Genomic DNA, 22,379 nt, shown 5'->3' with positions numbered 1-22,379 from the left:
CGTTTGATTTGTTACAGCTGAATGCGTGATCTGATCAATACAAGCGCCCATGTCTCGGATACAAGTATACCTATAAGGCGATAATCTTTCCGTGATGATAATACAAATGAATGCTACGGCCTAACATATACTGTCTAAATCTGCCCTAATTTTAGGCCACCTATGAATCATTCGGAAAAAATAAAAAACATCTGCTTTAAACCTGAGGCCAGCGACTATATACATAGATTTTTACTATTTCACTACTAAACATAAAATGTTAATTGTATGAGAAAACATAAAATGATTACCATTTCTATCCAGGAAAATTTTCTAAAAGTCGCACCTTGACAAAATTTTAGACAATAATTCGAGATCAAAAAGTATTTCAAAAATAAAATACAAATTTTGATGATTTCAGTAGGCGTTGATTTTGGTCTGATGTTTGTACACTTATCAAAAACAATTTATACCTCTGCCTTTTTGACATCTGCACGTGACAACTGTCAAGCCCGAGAAATCACTTATTAATTTTACAGCTACGTCAAGCGATTTTTTAAAAATCCAAGTTCTTGTTATTACAACCTGTCAAAATCAAGAGATAAAATTTTCGACGATACATTTTTATCTGGAAGTTAATTTTAAATAACCGCACTTTTTGTTTTCCCAATTACTTCGTTTCGAAAAGGGCGTGACTTTGTCTGTGTCCTTACCTCCTTCTTAGTTATTATTCAAAATAGCCTTTGTAAATTTCTAGGTGATATTCAAAATCTCACAAAAAAATTAGGGCAGTAAAATGTGCAAACGGCATCTTTGTATCTTCAATAAGGATACGGGACACTGGGACACTCAGTACTAGTTCGGATTTTTGTACCTGGCGTCATTGAAAAATAGTCCAATAAGCTTTTTTTTAAAACTTTTGCTTTTTTGGTAAGGAAGAAAAACAACAGAGTGTACCTCCAAACATGAAATTTAAGCATGCATATTTGTGCCAGAATCATTCGATTAAAAGCACAAATTTCAAAACCAACCAAGATTCCACAAAGATTTTCAACGAAACGATTCCGTTTAATTTGCAAAAAAAAATAAATTTAGTCTCTCAACCCCTGCTGAATTTCTAATTGCGGCGCTGCCTTTTTCCGCCTCGCATTTAAATTGCGCAAAAATTTTGGTCCCGGATATACATAATATCAATAAAGATAAGGGGTGTATTAAATTCCGCTTAAATAGAGGGCGAAACGGCCTCGTTTCTGGAAAATTGCTTCCATTTTTTTTTGCGATCCCGAACAAAATTAGATTAGCATTTCGTGCATATCTACCGCGCAAAACCGATTCGAACTTTGCGAAACTAATCAATTTCGATAAAGAAAAATGTGCGTGCACCGTTTCACGTACAAACGGGCGTGAAAGACGTGGCCGAAATACTTCCTGAAATCACTGGCAACGAAATAGCTGTCTTGCAGTTTGAAAGTCTGGAGTCGGAACGACACTTTATCATTCCGAACCGAAATATAGTTTTCTTGAAAAGTCGAGGCCCGAGCGGAGACGGGTCTTTGAGACGGGATCAGATTGAGCAGTTGATAGCGTGTCACGCTTTTCGGCTTCCGGACCAGCTTATCTCTTTATTCGTTGGAAAGTTCCGGAAAGAACGAATGTTGCCATTCAAATAGTAATTCGATGTTGTCCATAGACAATTTGAAAACTATAGATTGACGGAAGAAAAAATAATTATATAATTATTGATATTATTACAATAGAAAACGCGTAGATAAAGAACTCAAGACCTAGTATTGCTTACATTTTGAAGTGTACTTATACTGTATAGAGATGGAAACATTTACGTACTTGGCTGCACAATTTCTTCTTCTTCTTCTTCTTCCTACTGCATATAAGCATGATTGCCTGTTTTGTTTCACATATTTGCATCATTCAGTCGCTTCACCTTTTCCTAGGTCTTCCAAGGCTCCTTTGTCCTGCTGGTGATTTGTCCCTCGATATTTTCACTATTCGTTCCTCTGCCATACGATGGATATGTTCATTCCATTTTATCTTTCGATCCATCTACCCTGCACACTCGCCAAATTCCTCCATTTCTTTCCGTATCTATAAGTGTTTTTGCCGCCATTCTTCGGATTATTTTCATTTTCGTGGTCTCCAATATTCTTTTTGTTTTCGAGGTCTCAGGTCGTGTTTCTGCTGCATAAGTGAGTATAGGTCTAATAGCAGTTTTACATGCCCGGGCTTTTGCTTCACTTCGGATGTGTTTATTTCGGCAGATGGTATCCTTCAGGCATGCTGCTGCCCTAGACGCCCTTGGAGCTTGGTTCCTTACTTCTGTCCCAACGTTTCCGTATCCAGATATTTTAATTCCTAAATATTTAAATTCTAATTTCCTGTAGTATTATTTTGTCCTCAACCACAAGTTGGCATCTGATCGGTGACTTGAAAGTGACCATCGATTTTGCTTTTGTCGCTGATATTAAGTTGTTTGGCTCTTTTATTGAACTGAAGATTGAAAATCATCTTCGTTATCCGCCACAAGAACCACGTCATCTGCATTTCTGTTTAATATTACTACAAAACACCGTGGTTCTGTAGCAATATTAAACAGCAATGCAGAAAGAACAAAAAAGTCTACTTCTAGTGTATGTCATCAAAAACGGCAGAAGCATAAGAAGAATATAAGAGAATCCGCAACGATACTAAAACTCTAGTTACACAAACCAAAGACCAACATTGGGAAATCTTCTCTAAAATGATGGAAAGTGAATGATGATGGATTGCACAAACAAACAAATCTGGAAACTAATAAGAAACCAGAGAATAGAAACAAATGAATTCATAAATACAATACACCAATGAACATCGAGCTACTTAAGTAAGAAGGTGAAAAGCTTAACAGCTTTAATCAAGAAGATTTTCTGCCAACATAAAATACCAGATGAATGGCGAACTAATGATTCTTTATTCAAAAAGGGATAACTACAGGGGCATAAATTTATGTACGACCCTGAAGATAACTACAAAGATAATAACGAACAGAATTTCTTAGCAACCTAAAATCAAAAAAGTAATCCAGTAAAGGAAAAAAAGATATAGAGCAACTTGGCTTACAATCAAGGGCAGAATTGAGATTATACAAAGGCAAAGAAGCTGTGTTTTAACATGGTTACTGAAAAGAAACAGTGATTTAGAGAAGGCGAAAAAAAAACAATCGAAGTTGGTACACCAAAGACGCGATCCGATGAAGTATGGAATACAAAATCATTCCACAATTCCAAGAAGGAGGGAATTGCGAATAATAACTCTTCTGGCCATGGACGTTGTAGCCCCGGTGAGCTGATAGTAACCTCAAAGATTGTGGTTTTTCCAATAAGGAATTAAATAATTGCAAGAAAAAATTAATTTCTCATACATTTAATATATCACATAATTATTTCTCTTTTGTCAAATTTAGAGCAGTCCTCTGCCTATTCAAATATTGAAACTAGTACCCACTAGTAGTATTGACGTCAAGCAATCCTGTTAATCCCAGTATATTATTTATTAATAATCAACCTAATTTTACTCTTTTTAAAAAACTTCTGGATTCCTCCTGCGTCGGTTTTTGCTCACCAAAAACCGACGCAAGAGAATCAGGAAGTTTTGTAAAAAGTATTACAGCCTGTGGAAGTTTCTTTGAAAAACTAATTTTACCCTGTACTCTGTATCAATTTGCCCTAATTTGCCACTCAATGATATCTATACACCAATCATGTCAAATGACAGAATTATATATAAAAAACTTAAATACGAAAAATAATATTCTCAACAGGGCGGTGAATCATTTCCTCGGATGAATATCAAGTGGGTAGAGATAATATTTAGTATTCCGGATGTAAGGTAAAACGCAATCTTTTTCGTACCTGGTTGCACACAAAGTTCGGTAAATACTACGGTCCTATCCGCATCTGTTTTATATCTTTCCATAAAATCGCAGAACGCAGGTGGACCCCGTGAACTGAAAACAGGCGCGTTTCGACCGAATACCCAAAAATACGTGAGCCTGAATTATTATTATGTTGAGCAGGTGTTGGTTTCGTGGTACTGCAGGCGAAAGGATCAGGAATTATAGACGCTCAGTATACCGAGAATACTGAATATTTCCACTATAACGGTACGAAAGCAATGAGATTTATTTCGTCAACAACAACATATCTCTGAAATTGTTGGGTATTTTTTCAATGCAATGTTTTTCTTGCTTTTGGCTATTGGCATAATCCTTAGTGGCGCCAAAGGCGGTTACCGAGAAATTGTCTGCGATTTTACAGAATACGAAGATGGTATGTGATCAATGGAGTTGCTTTATTGTAGTACTGAATTGCACTGCAAATGCAGGGGAAATTTCCGGGAACGATATGATAATTAACTTTTCCTCAGTTGTGTGGAAAAAAGCCACTCCTTTGAGTTGAATTTTAATCAATTTTGTTTGGACCTCAACCTTCTCACAAAGTTTCGACTAGTTAAGTAACACCAGTGAAATATTAGAGACACTGGACCTTCTCTCTACCTCTTAATTGAACACTCATTATTGTTTATTCACCTTTATACAATTGGTTAGAATGAGATAATGTCTACTATTGATGAATTTGAAGATGAATTTTAAAACTACAATTTTGATCCTGATTTTTTTACTCGATGAAATCGAAATTTTCGAAAATATAAGCGATAGTAAATTTTTCCAGATCTCGGTAATGGTAGATCCTACAGGAACGCCGTTGGTACCAATGGAATCAGCGTCGAAAAAAATATATACTCAATTTTTTTGTTTCTTCGTTTCACCATTCTCTATGTCACGGTTTTCATTCAATAACTCTCGAGCGGCTCAACTTTTTCGTTTTTGACAGTCCACTAGGTGCACAAGATATTTGAAAATGGCGGCGATCGGAGATGGAAGCTATCGACTTCATTTTTGGCACATAAAGCTTGGCCTGACGGAACCTATTGAAATTGGGGGTGCTCGAAGGTCGGGAAGTATTTAAAAAAAATAAAAACCGCGTTTGCAAGGGTTTAAGAAAAAAAATCATTTCTCGAAAACGGTTCACGCGATCGAAATAATTCTTGAATGCGAAGATTAAATTTTGTTCTTGAAAATTTTTGAAAAATGTAACGGGTGCGCCGCAAATTAAAATAAATTAAAATGGGTAAAATGATATTATTGAGAATTGGCTATACCTGAAAGACTATACTTCAGATGACAGTTTCTTTTGCATGCCGATATAGCCCGGATAAGGGTTTTTTAGATATTGTGCTATTTACTTGGCAGAAGGGTAGAAGTCCACACCCGCATTTCATCTGTTAAAAAAGGACTTACTCAAATCTCTTTTTTTTGTATATTTTGATTTCCAGAAAAAAAATAATTTCTCGAAAATTATTAACCCCATCGGCAAAATTTGTGAACCGGGAAATGAGGGGGATCAGGGACCATAACGTTTATTTTAGGCATTTTTTCCATTATATACAGGGTTTTTCAATTATAGACAAAAATCTAAAAGACCCTGAAACTCATTCTTTTAGCTATTAAGTTATTAGCCGTAATCAAAACAATGTAATAAGCTACATCTAGAGCTGCAATTTTTGTATTTACAGATTTCGTCTATCACATACGCTGTTCGAGATATTGGAAAAAATCCAAGTGAAAATCACCATTTCTCCCTCTAGGACAAGAAACTGCGAAGCGGTTTCATTGCAAAATACAAAGTTGCTTCGCGCTACGCGCTACGACCTTGCCCCGCCCAGCGACGATTTTTCAAAATCAGTCTTGGTCATAATCGACCTTATTTTATATTCTATTTAATATTTATGGTTTTTTTTTACTATGCATTCTGCATTTTTATTGTTATATATTATTATTTAGCCAAAATTTGAAATTGTGTTTTATTACTGTAGAATATTTATTACAGTACGTTTATCCATTTTGGGACTTGAATGTTTTATAGCCGGAACCACATAAAAATCATTTGATAAACTGTCCGTGTTCGTTCAAGCCGTAACATACAAATTCGAATGAATAAATATTGAAGACCGGTTCTAGGAGATATAAATTTTACTTTCAACTATAAAACTTTTTATTTCTTGGGCTAGGCACGAGTTACAATCATTAAATTTTTATTTTAACTTGCTTACGTTAACTCGAACGGGCTACCGCCACGGAACCAACAAATATATTTTCCTGACCGAATAGGATGGCAAATTTCCGGTTCCGCTGAGTTGTTTTCGCTATTCTGCGCAGAAACGAACTACGTCATTTTACTTATACACATATATTTTTTGCATGCAACCGAAGAACGCACTAAAATAATCCTTTCCGCTTCAGAAGGTTTCAATTTTATCTCCATTAGCGGGAAGCATCTTATAGACAATGGAAGAAATGATTTACAAAAATTAAAATAGTCAGTGTAGGAATTGACCATGACCCCATGTACAGTTTAAATAATGTATTTCTCCTTAGTTAAAACGCCATTTGCTTCTATTTTCTTTTTCTTTTTGCCTTAAACTTAATTTGTAAACTTCTACGGAATAAAATCCATTATTTATCCAAATGGTAGTAATTTCCCTGCTTTCAAAATTCAAATACAAGAACTCGTGTGACATTCGCAGAGTGGGATCTTCTATTTATCTGCAATGACACTTAAAATGAAAAAGTCATTAATTCCCTCAGATGCTGAGCTTAAATATAGGTAAAAACCAAGAATCACAAAAAATCCGCAGTATCAATTATCACAATATAAATTAAACAAATAAAACAACAGGTTTCGCCAAAATTGATATCATCAGACCAATACATTGAATTGCATAGTTGTTCAAGTTCAATTATGCGTTTCACAAAAAAATGTTGGGCTCGACTGCTAGGATCATTCGCCCATTGCCGACTTCCGTCGAGGATCTTCGCTTTTGGTCATGGACCAACACGTACAAAGAAGACATATAACCAATATTTGCTCAACTAGCAAAAAACAATTTTGACCGATACCAAAAAAACCGACACCCCCCCCCGCTTCCACCACGGACCATCCGGGCCCATCCGGCCTCCATACCGGCGTGAACGGTTAAAACAACGGGGCCGGCGGAACTTTTACACTTAAAACAAACACCAAACACTGCCGAAACAGAGTCACACAAATTGAAGACCGATACCAAAGGTTTTTCGAACGAATTCAGCGGATTCTGCTAGGAGCGGACGGAGGTTAGACCGCCGCGTGCAATGCTCCACCACAGAATCTGCATAGTTGTTGTTTACTTGTGTGCTTTTTTAAAATTTATATTAGTCTGATGATGTGACATATATCATCTGTCGTCACAAATAAAATTTATCTTTTTACAAATGGTACCGTAGATTTTGTGTTCTACCTATGTACAAAATTAATTTTAAAAAAGTGATTGTAAATAAGATTCAATCCAAATAATTTGAAAAGCAACACTGTTGCTACTAATCGTTCTTGCAGGACCTATGATTGTAGCCTTTTTTTATACTAATTTCGAATCGATTTTAACCTGCTTGTGTTTTGTACGAAGTCAAATTAAATAGTTGATTGATCATATCACACTTATAGCATTTTAATGAAATAGAGTTAACATAAACATTATATGAATAAACAAAGTTTAAAAAAGGCAGATCAACCTGTTTCACATAATCCAAGTGATTACATATTTAAATCGCCTTTTGGTAGGGAGTATAGTAGTGGCTGGTAGTGTTTATAATATCTCAAATGGAACTTTCTTACCACATTCCGAAAAAAAAAAGGTTTTTGACGGTCAAAGGTCAAATGTTTGGTCAAAACTGGTAATAAAAGTCTTCATTATCGAATTTGGAAAATTTTTTTGACGATATGATCCAATAATCTTCTCAATTGCTAACTAATATCGTCTTTTTCTAAATATGTGTTTGCTTATTTGTATATTTTTGAGTGCCCTTTTTCCAAAAAACGTGTTAAAAATGTTATTTGCCTATGACGCGGCTTTTGTCTTCGTTGTTGCGTATTTCTAGTGTTTTAGAACGTCTAAATATGGAAACAAGAACAATCCAATTAACCTTTGCGATATCCGTGGTATGTCGTAGTAAAGCCAAAGGCAAACTATAACTTCTTTTGTGAAAGATGTATTCCACGCTTATTTTAGTGTAAAAATTGGCGACTAAGACAAGAGCTGGACTCCTCCTTCCGTTTGCGTTGAAACATTGAGAAACTCGCAAAAAGGTAGGAAGAAGTGTTTAAGCTTTTGTATTAAATGGAAACAAATCGTGTATGCCAATATCGACTCTGCTATTCGACCAGTTCCTCATGGACCAGATGTACTGATACCTACCGCCCCAAAGAAACTAGAAAACGTCAAGATATCAGTGGATGCTTTGTGGTGACCTGTGTCCTGTACATGCTCCTAGAACAACAACAAAATAGAATGGCCCTCTAGAACAAGCCTTACACCTGGTAGCAAAAATGTATTAAGAGATAACTTAGTTGATATCAAAAAAGTTTTACTGCCTCCTCTTTACATCAAGCTTGGCTTGATGAAGCAGTTTGGTAAAGCTCTAGACAAAAATGGACAGTATTTCAAATATAAAAAGATAAAACAAGGTACTTTTGTTATGCCGTAGATAAGGGCATTATGTAAAGACAATAATTGTTAAAACATAATGACCAATATCGAGAAAAACCTCTGAGACCAAAACTACGAAAATATTTTTCATAAGATGTTACACCACTTACATCGTCTAGGTTGTAACATGAGCTTGAAAATGTATTTCTTGCTTTCGCACTTGAACTATTTTCCTGAAAATCTTGCAGCAGTTAGAGAAGAACAGGGAGAGAGGTTTCATCAGGACATTAAGAAAGTGGAACGGCGATACCAAGGCAGATGAAGTACAACGATGATGGCGGACTACTTGTGGTTATTAAAACGGGATGTACCTTTAAAAACACACAGCCAAAAGTCCGGACAACGCAGATTTCACCCAAAAAGTTTTGTTTTCACTTTTTTTTAACTAGGATTCCACTTTGTTTACTGAATAAAAAAATGAATTATTTTAGAAGTATCGTTTTTTCTTCTATTAATATTTGTAAAAAGCCTTAGGTAACCAAACAAATAGAGTTTTTGATTTTTGTAGACCTGTGTAATTGGTCTTTAGTTGGCAGGGCATTTAGGCGCTTCCCATGAAAATCTTCGCGCCAAAACACGAGCAAAGCGAAGTCTCGAGCGACCACAAACCCGAAATCATTTTCCAAGATATAAAGCTACTCATGGGAATTGGTTTAAAAGGTCGCTCGTACGTGACTACCTTTACCAAATTCCCTTCCTTAATATCACCTTACGACGGTCGTCGGTCCCAGTAATATTACCATTATCGTGTCGGTACCTGGTGGCATGGGTGCTGGTCGTGGGCATTGTCTGCAACGTAGCGCGACGGCTACATCCGTTGCGAGGTTTCCGGTACGATCGTCGCGGTGTTGCGAAGAACGTCGACGCGCCGGATCGTGCCTCGATGGCGAAGACAAATTGCACGATGACAAACGCAAATCAGAGATAATAAAATTAAGACGGCTAGGCTCGTTTCTAGGATGCAGTCAAAGTAGTTTTTTTATATACGCTTAATTGGGCTAATCAACTAATTAGGTTATTCACCCATTTTCCGGCATTCACCGAGGAAAATTTGACCGATAACAATTTTTCACGCACACAACACCCAAGGCCCGGCGGGAATCGAACTTACAACCTCCTGCAAATCGAATTGGCAGGTCTGACGCCTAGCCAATCGAGCCATCCTCGGTCCCTAGTCAAAGTAGTTATCATTCTGTTGATAATGGTTAGAGTCACAAGCCAACCGAAACGTTGAGGTATAACTTAAAATAATGGCAATGGAAGTCTAAGCAAATAGTTTTATATCTTATAAAACAGGAAACAACCTATTTAGTAACCATACAAACTATAGCCAATTATAAACAAGTACAACAGCTTGAAAACTCTTCTGATTTAAATATATATAATAATATAATAATATATAATAATTAATAATATATAATAATACTGATAACTTAAACTTGGCATCTACCGGGGATTGTGCAGCAAAATACCCAACTTTTATCATATTTGTTAGACCTCATTAATGGTTTAAAAGTTATCCCATCAAAAGAGCAGCGAGAAAATAGAATATTTTTCAAATATAAGCAAAACAGAATAATTTAATTCCTAGGAACATAGCCGCCTTACCCAAAGTACTTACTTTTCCCACGATCAGACAATTATCCATTTGATCCAGCTTTTCCAAGCTCGAAAATTGGGCCATCAATCAAAGAAAATATCGGTTTAAATAAAATTAACTTAATAATCACCAATTTATTGACCTTAAGCCTTTTAAGTCTGTAGCTTTGGCTGTTCATTTAAAAGTGACGAAAATTAACAATTTCTTGTTGATCAAAAAATGCCGTCTATCAAAAGTTGCAAGTGACAAAAGCGTTTAATTTTTTATCCGTTCGGTTTGTCTAACGCCGGACTGTCGCTCGAGAACGCATGAGAAACGTACAACTTGACTATCACACAACACCTACTTTGCAGTATAATCGAACTTTTTTGTGCGTCCGTCCCATAGTTTGTACACAGGAAATATTGAACAAATTTACAAGATAACGGTAAAATATTGCACGCCCAGAACGAGACGAGAAATAAAAAAAAAAAATTATGCATATGTATTGACACTGACAGACATTTGTAATGGTACCGAAACATGACTGGCATTTTATCAATTATTTAAAAAATCTGCGTTGAAACACAGTTTAATTGGTTTAGCTAGTGACGTATTCAAATATTTTCCAAAATTTATTTGAATTTTCGAAAAATAAATTATCGAAAATGTCTATGTGATAAAAATTAAAAATAGAGATATGGCTATTAAAGTCATCACTCTAAAATAAACTCGGTAAATTGAAAATAAATTAATTCACTATTGTAACTAAGTGACCCAATAACGAATGTAATGTTAATTCTATAGTGAAAGATTCATTAAAAATTTGAACATAAAAATCTTAATGATAATTATTAATGTAAGAAAGTGTTGAGTCAACAAATTGTATTAAAAAAAGAGACAAGTATTCATCGAACCATGACCCCCCTTTTACTTTATTTCCTGCTATTCAAACCACGCGGTTACAACGGCAAGGCATCTTTATTCCTCAACACGGTATAAAGAATCTACAAGCACTACAATGAACGTGAATAAAAATATACAAATAGTAGAACGATGGCTGGATAAAATAAATTACATACATATATACATAGTTAAAAATATCTATTATCAACAAAAGAAAAGGAGATAAAATATCGTTTATAAGAAATAACCGGTGTGTTGAGGCCCCCAAAACAACACCGACGCCACAAAAATGATTACAAACTTTACTCTGTTAGCTTTCACAAATAAAAAACAGTAAATTAAAAATCACATTCGCTAATATGGCTTAAATGCACTTCACATACTCATACCTCGTTAACTGAGAGATTAGAAATAGTATATTATGCAATAAGTGCGGTAAACGGCATTTGACTCACGAGCTTTTAATAAACGAGTGAGTTAAAACGTTTACCGAACGTGTTGCATACTATACTTTTTTTACGACCGTTAGTTTTTGGGTACATTTTCGCAAAACAACACGAATACATTCACTGACAGGACCGTCAGAATTGACAAACGTCAAAATTCAAAACGTGGGAAATATCTCCGAAAACATCCGATTGCTCCCAAATCCGCGCGGTAAAATACCGGAAATATCCGAAGTGGCTCGGATTCATAGGAACGAAAGTGACGTGGTAAAGTGACGCTTCCCGGACGCTAGATCGGTGAGTAATTAGGTATTTTATAGACGGGAGTAGAAAAATATTTTTAAGAACATAATGCACTGCGTAAAGTTAGTGCAATTTCAAGTTAGTATTAAGGAAGTTTTTCAATGAAAATTATTAATAATATACAAAATAAGAGTTCACAATTCATGTTTATGAGGGATACTAGAGGTTAAGAATTGGATCAATACCAGCTTGATGATTATATTTTAACGGAAATCCACAACAAACTAAACCAAGGTAAAGGCCGATTAATAAAACCTTTTGAAATAAACGGGAAGCAAACTTAAGGTTGCAGGTAAACTTAAATTTATCAGATACTGTTTAATGTGTATGAACTTAAACAAATTTGATATTTTTTTTCGGAAATATGAGTAACATTTTTCTTTGAAAGAAAAGTCACCGCAGTAATATCATCCGAAAGTAAATGCGCGTAATCTACTCAATAAATGGTAAAAACACAAATATATATTCAAATTTTCATGTTTCCGGTCTCCCCTTTTCGGGATGAAGCGTGGGCGAATAAAACCAACCGATATGCCGTTTTCAAAAGACGTATGCTAAACGACTCTTTCCGCAAACTTTCACCCGCTAATGGCGCATATTCTATGGAGCGCCGCGAACCCGAGACATTTGAAAAGAGAATCGAAAACGGCATTTTCCGGATGCAGTCGACTTTTGTTGCGTCCTCGGGCCATTCGCGAAAATCCCATCTTCGGCGGGTAAATTGAGAATTTTCGGGCAATCGGGAATATTCATATCTTATGGGGGTTAACGGACATCCTTGTTAGGAACTAGAGGAGAAACGCCGAACAAATCAAGTTTGTTTTGGAGGGTAAAATAATCTGAGAATATTCGTCACACCCCCTCAAATACCAAACTCCCAAGGGGGTGAATAGGATCTTAAATTGATGAAAGGTCGAGTCATGCACAAAAGCACGTACAAAAATGTTAAGAGAACCAGAATAAACGTACTTAATGTGCGGTATGTAGGTAGAGTTCTCCAAACCATGCACCGTTTTTACGACATAATTCGGACTTTACTTTGGTATATTTTTATGAAGGTCTAACTGCTAACTTGTGTAGGAATTTTCAAAATATAAATCAGCTTAAGCTTTCTAATCTGATTTTAATATAGGAGATCAACCTATCTAATGGGCAAATTCAACTTGAAATCGAGCTACGTCAATTAGAGACTGTTTTAGGAAGATTTATAAAAAGCACACTAATGTGAAACAATATAACAGTTTAATCAAAGGAAATTTCCTTACTCTTCCTTACAGTCCGGACAGCATAGTTCTTGTCGGGTAACATCTTAAATACGGCCCGACTTGTGGTACATGTGCTGAAAAGAATGGTCCCTTTCGCTATACAACAGGCGGGTCAGTCCGAAATCAAAACCACAAAAGGTTGTGAAAACGGTATATTGTTTGGAGAACTCTACCAAGATTCTACGAGTTGAACCTATGATAAACAGGGTCATGACTTGAAGCTTAAAAATGGTAGGAAAGGCACGAGGTATTCAAACTCTTTGATTTAATGCTTTTTCGGGGCAATATTGGACGGTGCCAATTATTTTTCGGCAATGTGGATTACTTTAACCCATCTCGGAAGTTCTGAACAAATTACAACTCATTATACTTTGAGCTTAAAAGTAACAAGAGAGTGGCGAGGATAAAGAGCCGGTGCGAATCTTTATGGCTCTTTTAGAGGTTAGGTATAATATATAAGGTATTAAGACCGTAATAAAGTACCTGCGCGCTCGTATTTTAATTGGGTTTTAACATTACGGATACTTAAAATTTAAATTTAACGATCCAGCGACGCGATACATTAATTTCAACGTTTAAGGGTCGTGTAAAATAATAATTGGAAAATTCCTTGGATGCAAAAATACCATAACCAGAACCATCCTAGAGTTGAGCATTCCGCACCTCATTGGTATAAAAGAAAATGCGCATATTCGAGAAGTGACAGGACTGCATGAATGAAGAATGAATTTATTGAGAAAGGAGCATTATATTTATTTCACTGAACTTCAATTGAATGCGCTTAATCTGAACCAATATGGAGATCTATCAGATTTTTCAAAAAAGGTTTAGAAAAACTATCATCCTAATGTAAAAGAAATATACAATTTCAATTTGAATTGTGTGTCAATCAAGAAGGGAATAATGTTTAATAATTAAACAGGTCTACAAAATTAGACAGATTTTTTTTGTTTTAAAAAGTGATTTTATATAATTCTGGTAGCCTTATTTCAAAAATTCATAACGTAAAGTTCTTTTGCAAATAATAAAGGAAAAAAAACGGTATTTTTGAAATAATTTATATTTTTATTCAGTAAAAAAGTGGAATCCCAGTTAGGATCCTAGTCAGGAATATTGTTGCAATACACTAGCGGTCCTTCCAGAGTAAAATATTGACATGCCTGTAAATGCTTGCCATGAAGTCTGGACGCCTAACAATTCGGATGCTTCCTTTGGAAGTTGCAAATCTCTAATTAAATCATTTAATTCGCCCTGGTTAAACACTTCGGGCTCTCTAAAATCTGGTGTGAAATCTGAGTCATCTGGGTCGGAATTAGATTATTATGATTCTGACGATTTGACGTTTTCTAGTTCTTTTGAGCGGTAGGTATCGGTACATCTGGTCCATGAGAAACTGGTCGAAGTTAGGCATATGCAATTTGTTTCTTTCTTTTTTTTGTTGAATCCATGAACATTACACCACCAAAAATAACAATCATCACTGTAATTCCTAGGCTCTCGCAATACTATAGGAACACCAAAGCTTAAACATTTCTTCCTACCTTTTTGGCAGTTTCTTAATGCTTCAAAGAAAATAGAACAAACGGTATGACGAGCCCAGCACTTGTCTTGGTCGCCAGTTTTTACACCAAAATAAGCGTGGTATACGTTTTTCACAAAAGAAGGTATAGTTTGCCTTTGTTTTACTATGACATAACTAGCACAGATATAACAAAAGTTATTTGGATTGTTAACACCATGTCTTGTTTCCATATTTATACGTTCTAAAACACTATAAATACGCAACAACGAAGACAACAGTCGCGAACAATACGACCAAGACAACCAAACTGCGCATAAGCAGGTTATAACGCTGTATTGACGCTTGTGCGCCAACTCTGTTGCTTTTCAGAGAAATATATTAGCAAGTGTTGCCAAAGCACATTTAATTTCATAAAAATCAATTCATTTCAAAATCATGCCTCACATGGAACAAACATATTCATGTCACAGGTAAATAAAATTTTTAAGATATACAGCGTTATATGGCGTTTTTTGGAAACAGGGCCCTCAAAAATATACAAATAAACAAACAGCTTTCAAACATCAAAATTACTGTAGACTACCGTATTGTTCAGTAAATGTTTGCAATGTTGCTTTTTTTGAAAAAAAAAACTTTCGCAGATCGTGGAACTGTAGGACTTCTCTATTACTACCGCGTCCTCTGTCTGTCTGTCAGTTTCAAATAGATTTTGAAGAAGCCACTAGCATGCTTGACGAAATGCCAGCAAGGCAGAGTCATTAATAATAATATTGGCACAATTAAAAAAAAATGCAAGAAATTAACTTTTTCTACTCCCTTCTGTAAAATAGCTAATTATACACCGATCTAACGTGAACGTGCGGGAAGCGTCACTTCACCACGTGAGTTTCTTGTCCCATAGATCCGCGCCACTTCGGACATTTCCGGGATATTACCGCACGGGTTTGGGAGCAACTGGATGTTTTCGGAGATTTTATCGCACGGCTTGAAACTTGTGAATTGTGAAGGTCATATTAGTGAATATATTCGCGTTGTTTTACAAAAATGTACAAAAAACTAACGGTCCCAAAAAAATATAATATTCAACACGTTTGGTACACTTTTTATGTCACTCGTTGCATAATATACTATAACTCAATGGAAAATCATTGAAAAATAATTTGATTATTAATTAATTAAACTGTATGGTAGCGAAATGTAATACTTAATTTAATTATTTTAATCAAGAACGGTGTATCAGATAAGAAAAATGCAAGCGGTGACAGTTATGCAGACTATGAAAACGAAATATTTAAATATAAAAAAATACACTTACAGACGTCACTGGTAGAAATAATTAAAAGTGTTGTGCACCTAAAATACACACAACAGAATTTTCAGATTCGTTTTAATAATTTTCAAAAAACTAACCAAAAGATAACATTTAGGACGTCAATTGATATAAGCAACATTTTGTATACCGTAACCTCTTTTCAAACATATTTTCTAATTTTACAGATATGAGCCTCTAAAAACTTAGTTGAAATGGGGTTTCCAATTTTTTCTTTCATTCTTTTTTCACTGGAATGTCCAGCAGCTTGTTTAAAACGGAATCGAAATCAGAATTACAAATATTTCTCAAACTCCCCCCACCCCCCCGCCCATTGACCAATTCCAATAACAAATTGAAACGTTGAAGTCGTAGTGACGGCATTCATACAAGTTCGTTTGCTTTGAACTTTTGAAAAATGACACGCGAAACAGATGTTCGACGATATTTTATCCGATCTGTCGTGCGCTATTTTAGCTAATAGATATCCGTCACAAGAATTTCAGGTCGCGGACGAAAATTCCTTCAAAGATTTTCGATTAATTTACTTTATATAGAAGACGAGGCGATGAAATATCGACGTAGCGGCGTAACGAATTCTTTTTGAAAACTTTTTTTCGCTACGCTATTTTTCACGAGACGTGTTTAGATCCCGAGTTCAATGGAAGATCAGAATAACACGCTCAGGCGCAAATTAATTAATATGTAAATAACACGTTTTTATAAAGTAAGTATAATTATTGCTGATTTATTGGGTTAATCGATAAATTTTTCGTCATTTTGTGTAAAAGGTTTTTCGATTGCAATAAGCTGCAAGATGTGTCGAGGAAGTTATAAATTTAAATAATATTAAATTAGTAATTACCTCATTCAGTCTACTACAGAGACTGAATGAGGTTTTTTACAACACCCAATAGTCTTGCCATTAATCTTATTCAATATTTATATTATATTTATTTTTTTATATATTGAAATGCCATGAGAAATTGCAAATGCAATAAATACAATTTTCAATCTGAAAAACGTAGTGAAGAATGCAGTAACCAACGCATCGATTCTAAACGAGGTGAGGCTCAAAGAAAAATATACAATTTGTGGCCGGTTGTGAAGAAAAAAACCGGGAAAAAGTTATTAACGCCCAATCTTACTAGTTTGCAGAGGCAAGACCAATGACCAGGTAAATGACAAACTGATTAAAGCGAACACCAAGGTAAACCTGATTCTGAACTAAACTAAAAATAGTCTAAGGATTTAGGAAGCATTTTGAGTGAAGTAACTGAACAATGGGTAAAAATGAAGGTAATCGTTTAAAGCTTTGACTAATACCAACAGAACTCTATAAGTATCAGAGAAATCAACGACCATTAAACGTTGAAGCATTTAGGTGATCATAATACATCAACAGAATTCTTTGCAGCTGTATCAGCAATCAATTCAGATTAATTGAGAGCTTTTTAGTGCTGAACATTCAAAATTACTTAAGTTTACTTTACTCAGCCACATTTTGGCGGCAACGTGATGGTATTCTGCCCTATTACAATATTGCGATTAGAACTAATTAATAATGTGAAGCACCACCACCAATGCAATTTATTTTCTTAGGAGATTAATAGATATAAACAGCTATTAGATGTTATCAAGACACCCGGTAACTATATTGAAATTTTGGGAATTCAATTAAACAATGATAAAGGAAGATTATTTACGACGGTTGCATATAACTCTACGCATTAAGGAACGAGGACGGGTCGGTTGGTAAGCCGTTAGACCTGTCAACTTGACTTGCCGGAGGTTATGGGTTTGATTCCCACCGGGCGCCTTGATTGTTGTAATCGTTAAAAAATGTGTTTATAAGTTATAACTGGTTGTAACCTGGCCGAATTGCCTTATGAAGCAGTGGCCAAATAAAGCGTAATTTTTAAAAAAATCCTACGCAAGTATTATCAAAATTTGAAATTCAAAAAGAGTATAGTGTACGGTCGTAGATCCAGCAGCACAAATTACGGGACAATGTTATCTGCTTTGCGATAACAAGAAGTCTGTTTTTATTTCAGATAATGAGGAGTCCACGCTGGAGCATTTCTATTAAACAATTTGTTGAAAAGGCAAGAAACTGCAACCAGGAAATAAATACAACGATTGCAGCACTTATTAAATTAATCGCCGGGATTGAAACAATGTATTATTATTTTCACTTAATCCGACAGAATTATGCATATGGTATGGGTCAGAATATTGATTCAATAAATTCATAAACATCTGCCTTAATGAGGTTATTATCTATAATAGAAATATGACGATAATTAGAAAATTAAACTCCTCTCCCGGGCAGCATTTTACAGAGTTTAGAATAGATGATTTGATTAATTACTCAGTTTTCAGTCTGAAACAGAAAATATTAAAATTTTGAGGACATAACTAGGAACTTTTTAAGAGAAAATCTATCGGAGAGTCCACACTAACTTGTCTTCTGTAAATAATTGGCTCTAACTGGTTAAATTGTATAATATAAGTTGAATAATCGGGGTATTAAAAACGTAATGTATTAAAAATCTTCAATTTAATCAAATTCCATCATACCGAGAAAACCGAAAAATTGTTAACTGAAATTTTTGGTTATTACACATGCAACAAATGTTTAGTCTTGAAATAATTGCTGCAAAATCGTGACAAAGAAACAGTCGATCCAGTGCACATGATAACAATAGACGCTCATTACGCCCCAAAGTCCAAATCTCTTTAGGTAAAATTTAGTTCTTGGAAACTTTAAATTCAGAAATATGCGCCAAAGAAGCTCCCAACAGCGTAACCTCATTAAGTTTAGCGAGCTACAAATGAATTAAATAGACCGGGAAAAGAGCTCAAAGCACCCTTTAAAGATTCACGTTCTTTTTACAAATTACGGCTTATTAGATCAGGCCGGTGCCCCCTTCCTTTCGCGAGCTCGCTGATAACTAATTCAACGAAATTTTAAAACAACAAAAAAACACTGATAAATTTCGTTAATCTGTAGAAAGCATCGTTACATTACAAATCAAATATATATCTAGTAAAAAAGGAGAGAAAAAAATCATGATTTTCTTGCCGTAGCAATTTCATTTGCCAGGCAGCTGCGCCACCTTGGGAGTAATAGCCAAACTACATAATGGCGTCCGGCAAAATCGATAAGGTAAATTTCTCGACTTCACAGTTTTCAATACATTGCGCCTCCACCTATTCATCGTCAATTCTAATACTCTGGTTTCGGTGACTAACCGCATCAAGAATATTTATACAAATTGCAACGCTCTTTGACATGATTTTAGTCTCCGAGCCATTCTCTGAATAGAAAAGTATTTAAAAGAAAAGTTAAAATTTTTGTAAAATTAAGAAAGTAGAATTAAATTATACATTAGTAGATTACACAATGATATACAGGTTGCCGTATTTGAGAAAACGAAGTCTTGCTGCTTAAACGATGATGTAATTGGATGGTAAATAATTTTTTAATTTGAAAAGAATTTAATATTTTTCAAACTATAAAAGGCAATTTAAACACTTTTATAATGATTTAGGTGAAACATTTTGCAAAGAAATTCAAACAAATTCCTAAATATAAGAATAACATAGCTCAATGTTTTTAAGTAACGTGTCTTCTTGTGAGTTTGAAAAAACAATAAAAAACTTAAAACGAAAAAAATCACTTGAACTAACCAAAACTTAAAAGCGATTTCTATAGAAATTTCGTCCATCTTAGCCATATCAATTAACAGAATATTTTCGATTCAGAATGATTTCCAGAGTAAAAGTTGGTGTTATTAAAGCCTTATTTAAAAAATGAAACAAACTGGAAATAGTCAACTACATCTACCTACCATCTCGTTGTTTTCAGTTTTTCTAAAATCGTAGAACAAATAATGAAAAAAGAATAGTTTGTTTTTTGACAAAATACAACATTCTATCGAAATATCAGTTCGGCTTAAAAAACTTAAATGTTATGGGCTAAGTTTACAGTCTTTCAAAAAACTACTTATGTAAAAGAAAACAAAGGGTCTGTATTGGTGGCACTTTAAGTGACGAAAGATCAGTAGAGTTTGGTGTATCCCAAGGCACTGTCCTAGGACTCCTCCTTTTTACTATTTATATAAATGATATGTTAAATCTCCAGCTTACAGGCACAATAATAAGTTTTGCAGATGACACAGGTTTATTTTGTAAAGCAAAATTGTGGGACTTGAGATACAAATAAAGCTAAAAAACTGCTACCAACATAACAAACCGACTTTAAACATAGAAAAAACAAAGCACGTGCCTTTCTCAAGTTACAAAAATATCCTTCCAAAAATAGGAAGCTTAAAATTTGATAATTATGAAATACTTATCGCGGTATAAAAATTGACAATTTACTTGGCTGGCATGTGCATATAAATTATTTAGTAAACAAATTAAGGGCGCTTTTGATAAACTTTACGTATTTAAAAGATTTCCTTGATTTCAAGCAATTAAAAATACTTTATTTGCCTTTGGTTTAAAGTCATATGACCTACGCCATCTCGGATGGGGTGGAGCTTCTGAAAAACACCTATGCAAAATAAACCTAATACAAAAATGGTTTATCAAAATTATTTATAGCAAACTTTGAGATATGAGTCTATTGTACTGTCACGAAATTTTAAAAAATATAAAAAAGCAATTCATTAGCATATCCAAGAGTTACTAATAAAACAGATGGTCAAAGAATTCAGTTCCATTCGCTAAGGTTGTATAACACGCTGCCGAGAGGTATACAGGTAACAAAATCTTTTCAAAGGTTTAAAACTAAAACTAAAGATTGGATCTTATTAAGAGGTTTTTAGTGCTTTAGTTGACCCTAAATACAAAAAATAACATTATAGGACTTTTATAATTGTCTATCTCGTCCTGAATATGACGCAAACTCAGCTACGACTTAACTTCTGCTATAACTAACTAATCCAACTCTGACAATATATCCCATTTTACACTTTATGATGACTAAAACTCAAATATTTTCACTTTTATCACGCACAAGCGCTTCAGTGATTTCCTTAAAAGATTTACATTACTTATACTTTGTATTTTTTATGTATTCGATAAAATCAACGTTTTTATTATTATTACTATTATTTAATATAATTATAATAATTGTATAATGGTATATTTTGCTGAACGCATCATCATAAACACAATTTTTGTGTTGCAATTTTTAGATAAAACAAATTAAAAAAACTAATGAATCGATTCTGTGACAGAGTATCTAGCTTTTGTTAAATAGCCGCAACAAAACTAAATAAAAAACAATTTGTATCGAAAAGAACACCGAATACAAACGATTATTTGAGCAAAGCAATTTTTGTTCGACCGTTTCAATTAATTGTGAATTTTTTTCCCTTTCTTTTTAACGACTTGTTTGCTCTCTGCCTTCTTGAAGTGCGAGGAATAAAACAAATATCTAGCTACCATCGAAGCTTTAAGAATTGAAGGCAATTTCAATTGGCACCACGTATCTAAAGCCACTTGCGATTTCCCACAGCTAATTTCAGATTCTGTAGGAGCGACAAAGCAATTCCATTCCCATAATACAATAATAAGCCGCACGGTTTGTGGATTGAAGGTTTTCTAGTCGTTCGCGGCATATAGAGTTGGTCGATCCTCGCGGGTATCAAAAGACGCGATAGGCGCCGAAGCCGAAATTAAAGTTTTATGTGCACAATATGCAACTATCGCAGATTTTCAAATTCGTGGTTAGCGCTACGTTAGATGATTGAAACCAATAATCTCGGAATATTAAAAAAAAATCAATTCGAATGCAATTGGAAATGAAAAACAACTTAATAATCAATAACGGGCAAAACATTTTATTGCTTTTCGTCAATAAGTCGTAAGAATGTTAATACTAATTCAATTTGTACGTATTGGCATTTAAAAAAATAAAATTAGGCACCCGGATTGCTCGCTTCATTAACATGAACTTTCAACAAGTCCTGATCAAAGGGTAGGATAAGCAACAATAGGCAACGATATATGTGCTTTTTGGCAACTAACATTTATTCTTCCCCAGAATAATGAATATCTGAAAATCATTTTTTGAAAAATTAGAGAATAATTAAGTTGGAATGCGCGATTTTTTAAATCTTAAACTAGAATGAGAAGACAGGAAAAACATGATGAGAATTTACCCTAACTAAGCATAAGTCATAAGCGACTCACAAATTGGATTTAGACAGGAGCTGCGCACAAGAGAGGCGTTAGTTACAACGCAATTATTAGTACAGAATTGCTATGACCAGCGGAAAAACGTGTGTTTATGTTTTATAAACTACGAATCGGCTTTTGACAAAATACAACATCATAAACTTACGCAGCTTCTAGAAAGACTTTATTTGGATCAAAAAGATATTCGTTGCATTAAAAACTTGAAAACAATCAGCACAGGTCC

General features: G+C 34.6%; 1 protein-coding gene across 5 annotated transcripts in view; it reads right to left on the bottom strand.

Annotated features, from left to right (window-relative positions):
- LOC132699106 (rap1 GTPase-activating protein 1) overlaps positions 1 to 22,379 on the bottom strand; it is a 373,626-nt gene that overhangs the window by 124,406 nt on the left and 226,841 nt on the right. The window lies entirely within an intron of this gene.

Source organism: Cylas formicarius, unplaced genomic scaffold, assembly GCF_029955315.1.
Source record: "Cylas formicarius isolate icCylForm1 unplaced genomic scaffold, icCylForm1.1 PGA_scaffold_3__17_contigs__length_32017465, whole genome shotgun sequence".
NCBI lineage: Eukaryota > Metazoa > Arthropoda > Insecta > Coleoptera > Brentidae > Cylas > Cylas formicarius.
Note: the sequence above shows the minus strand (reverse complement) of the source record. Positions and strands in the feature narration are given on the sequence as shown.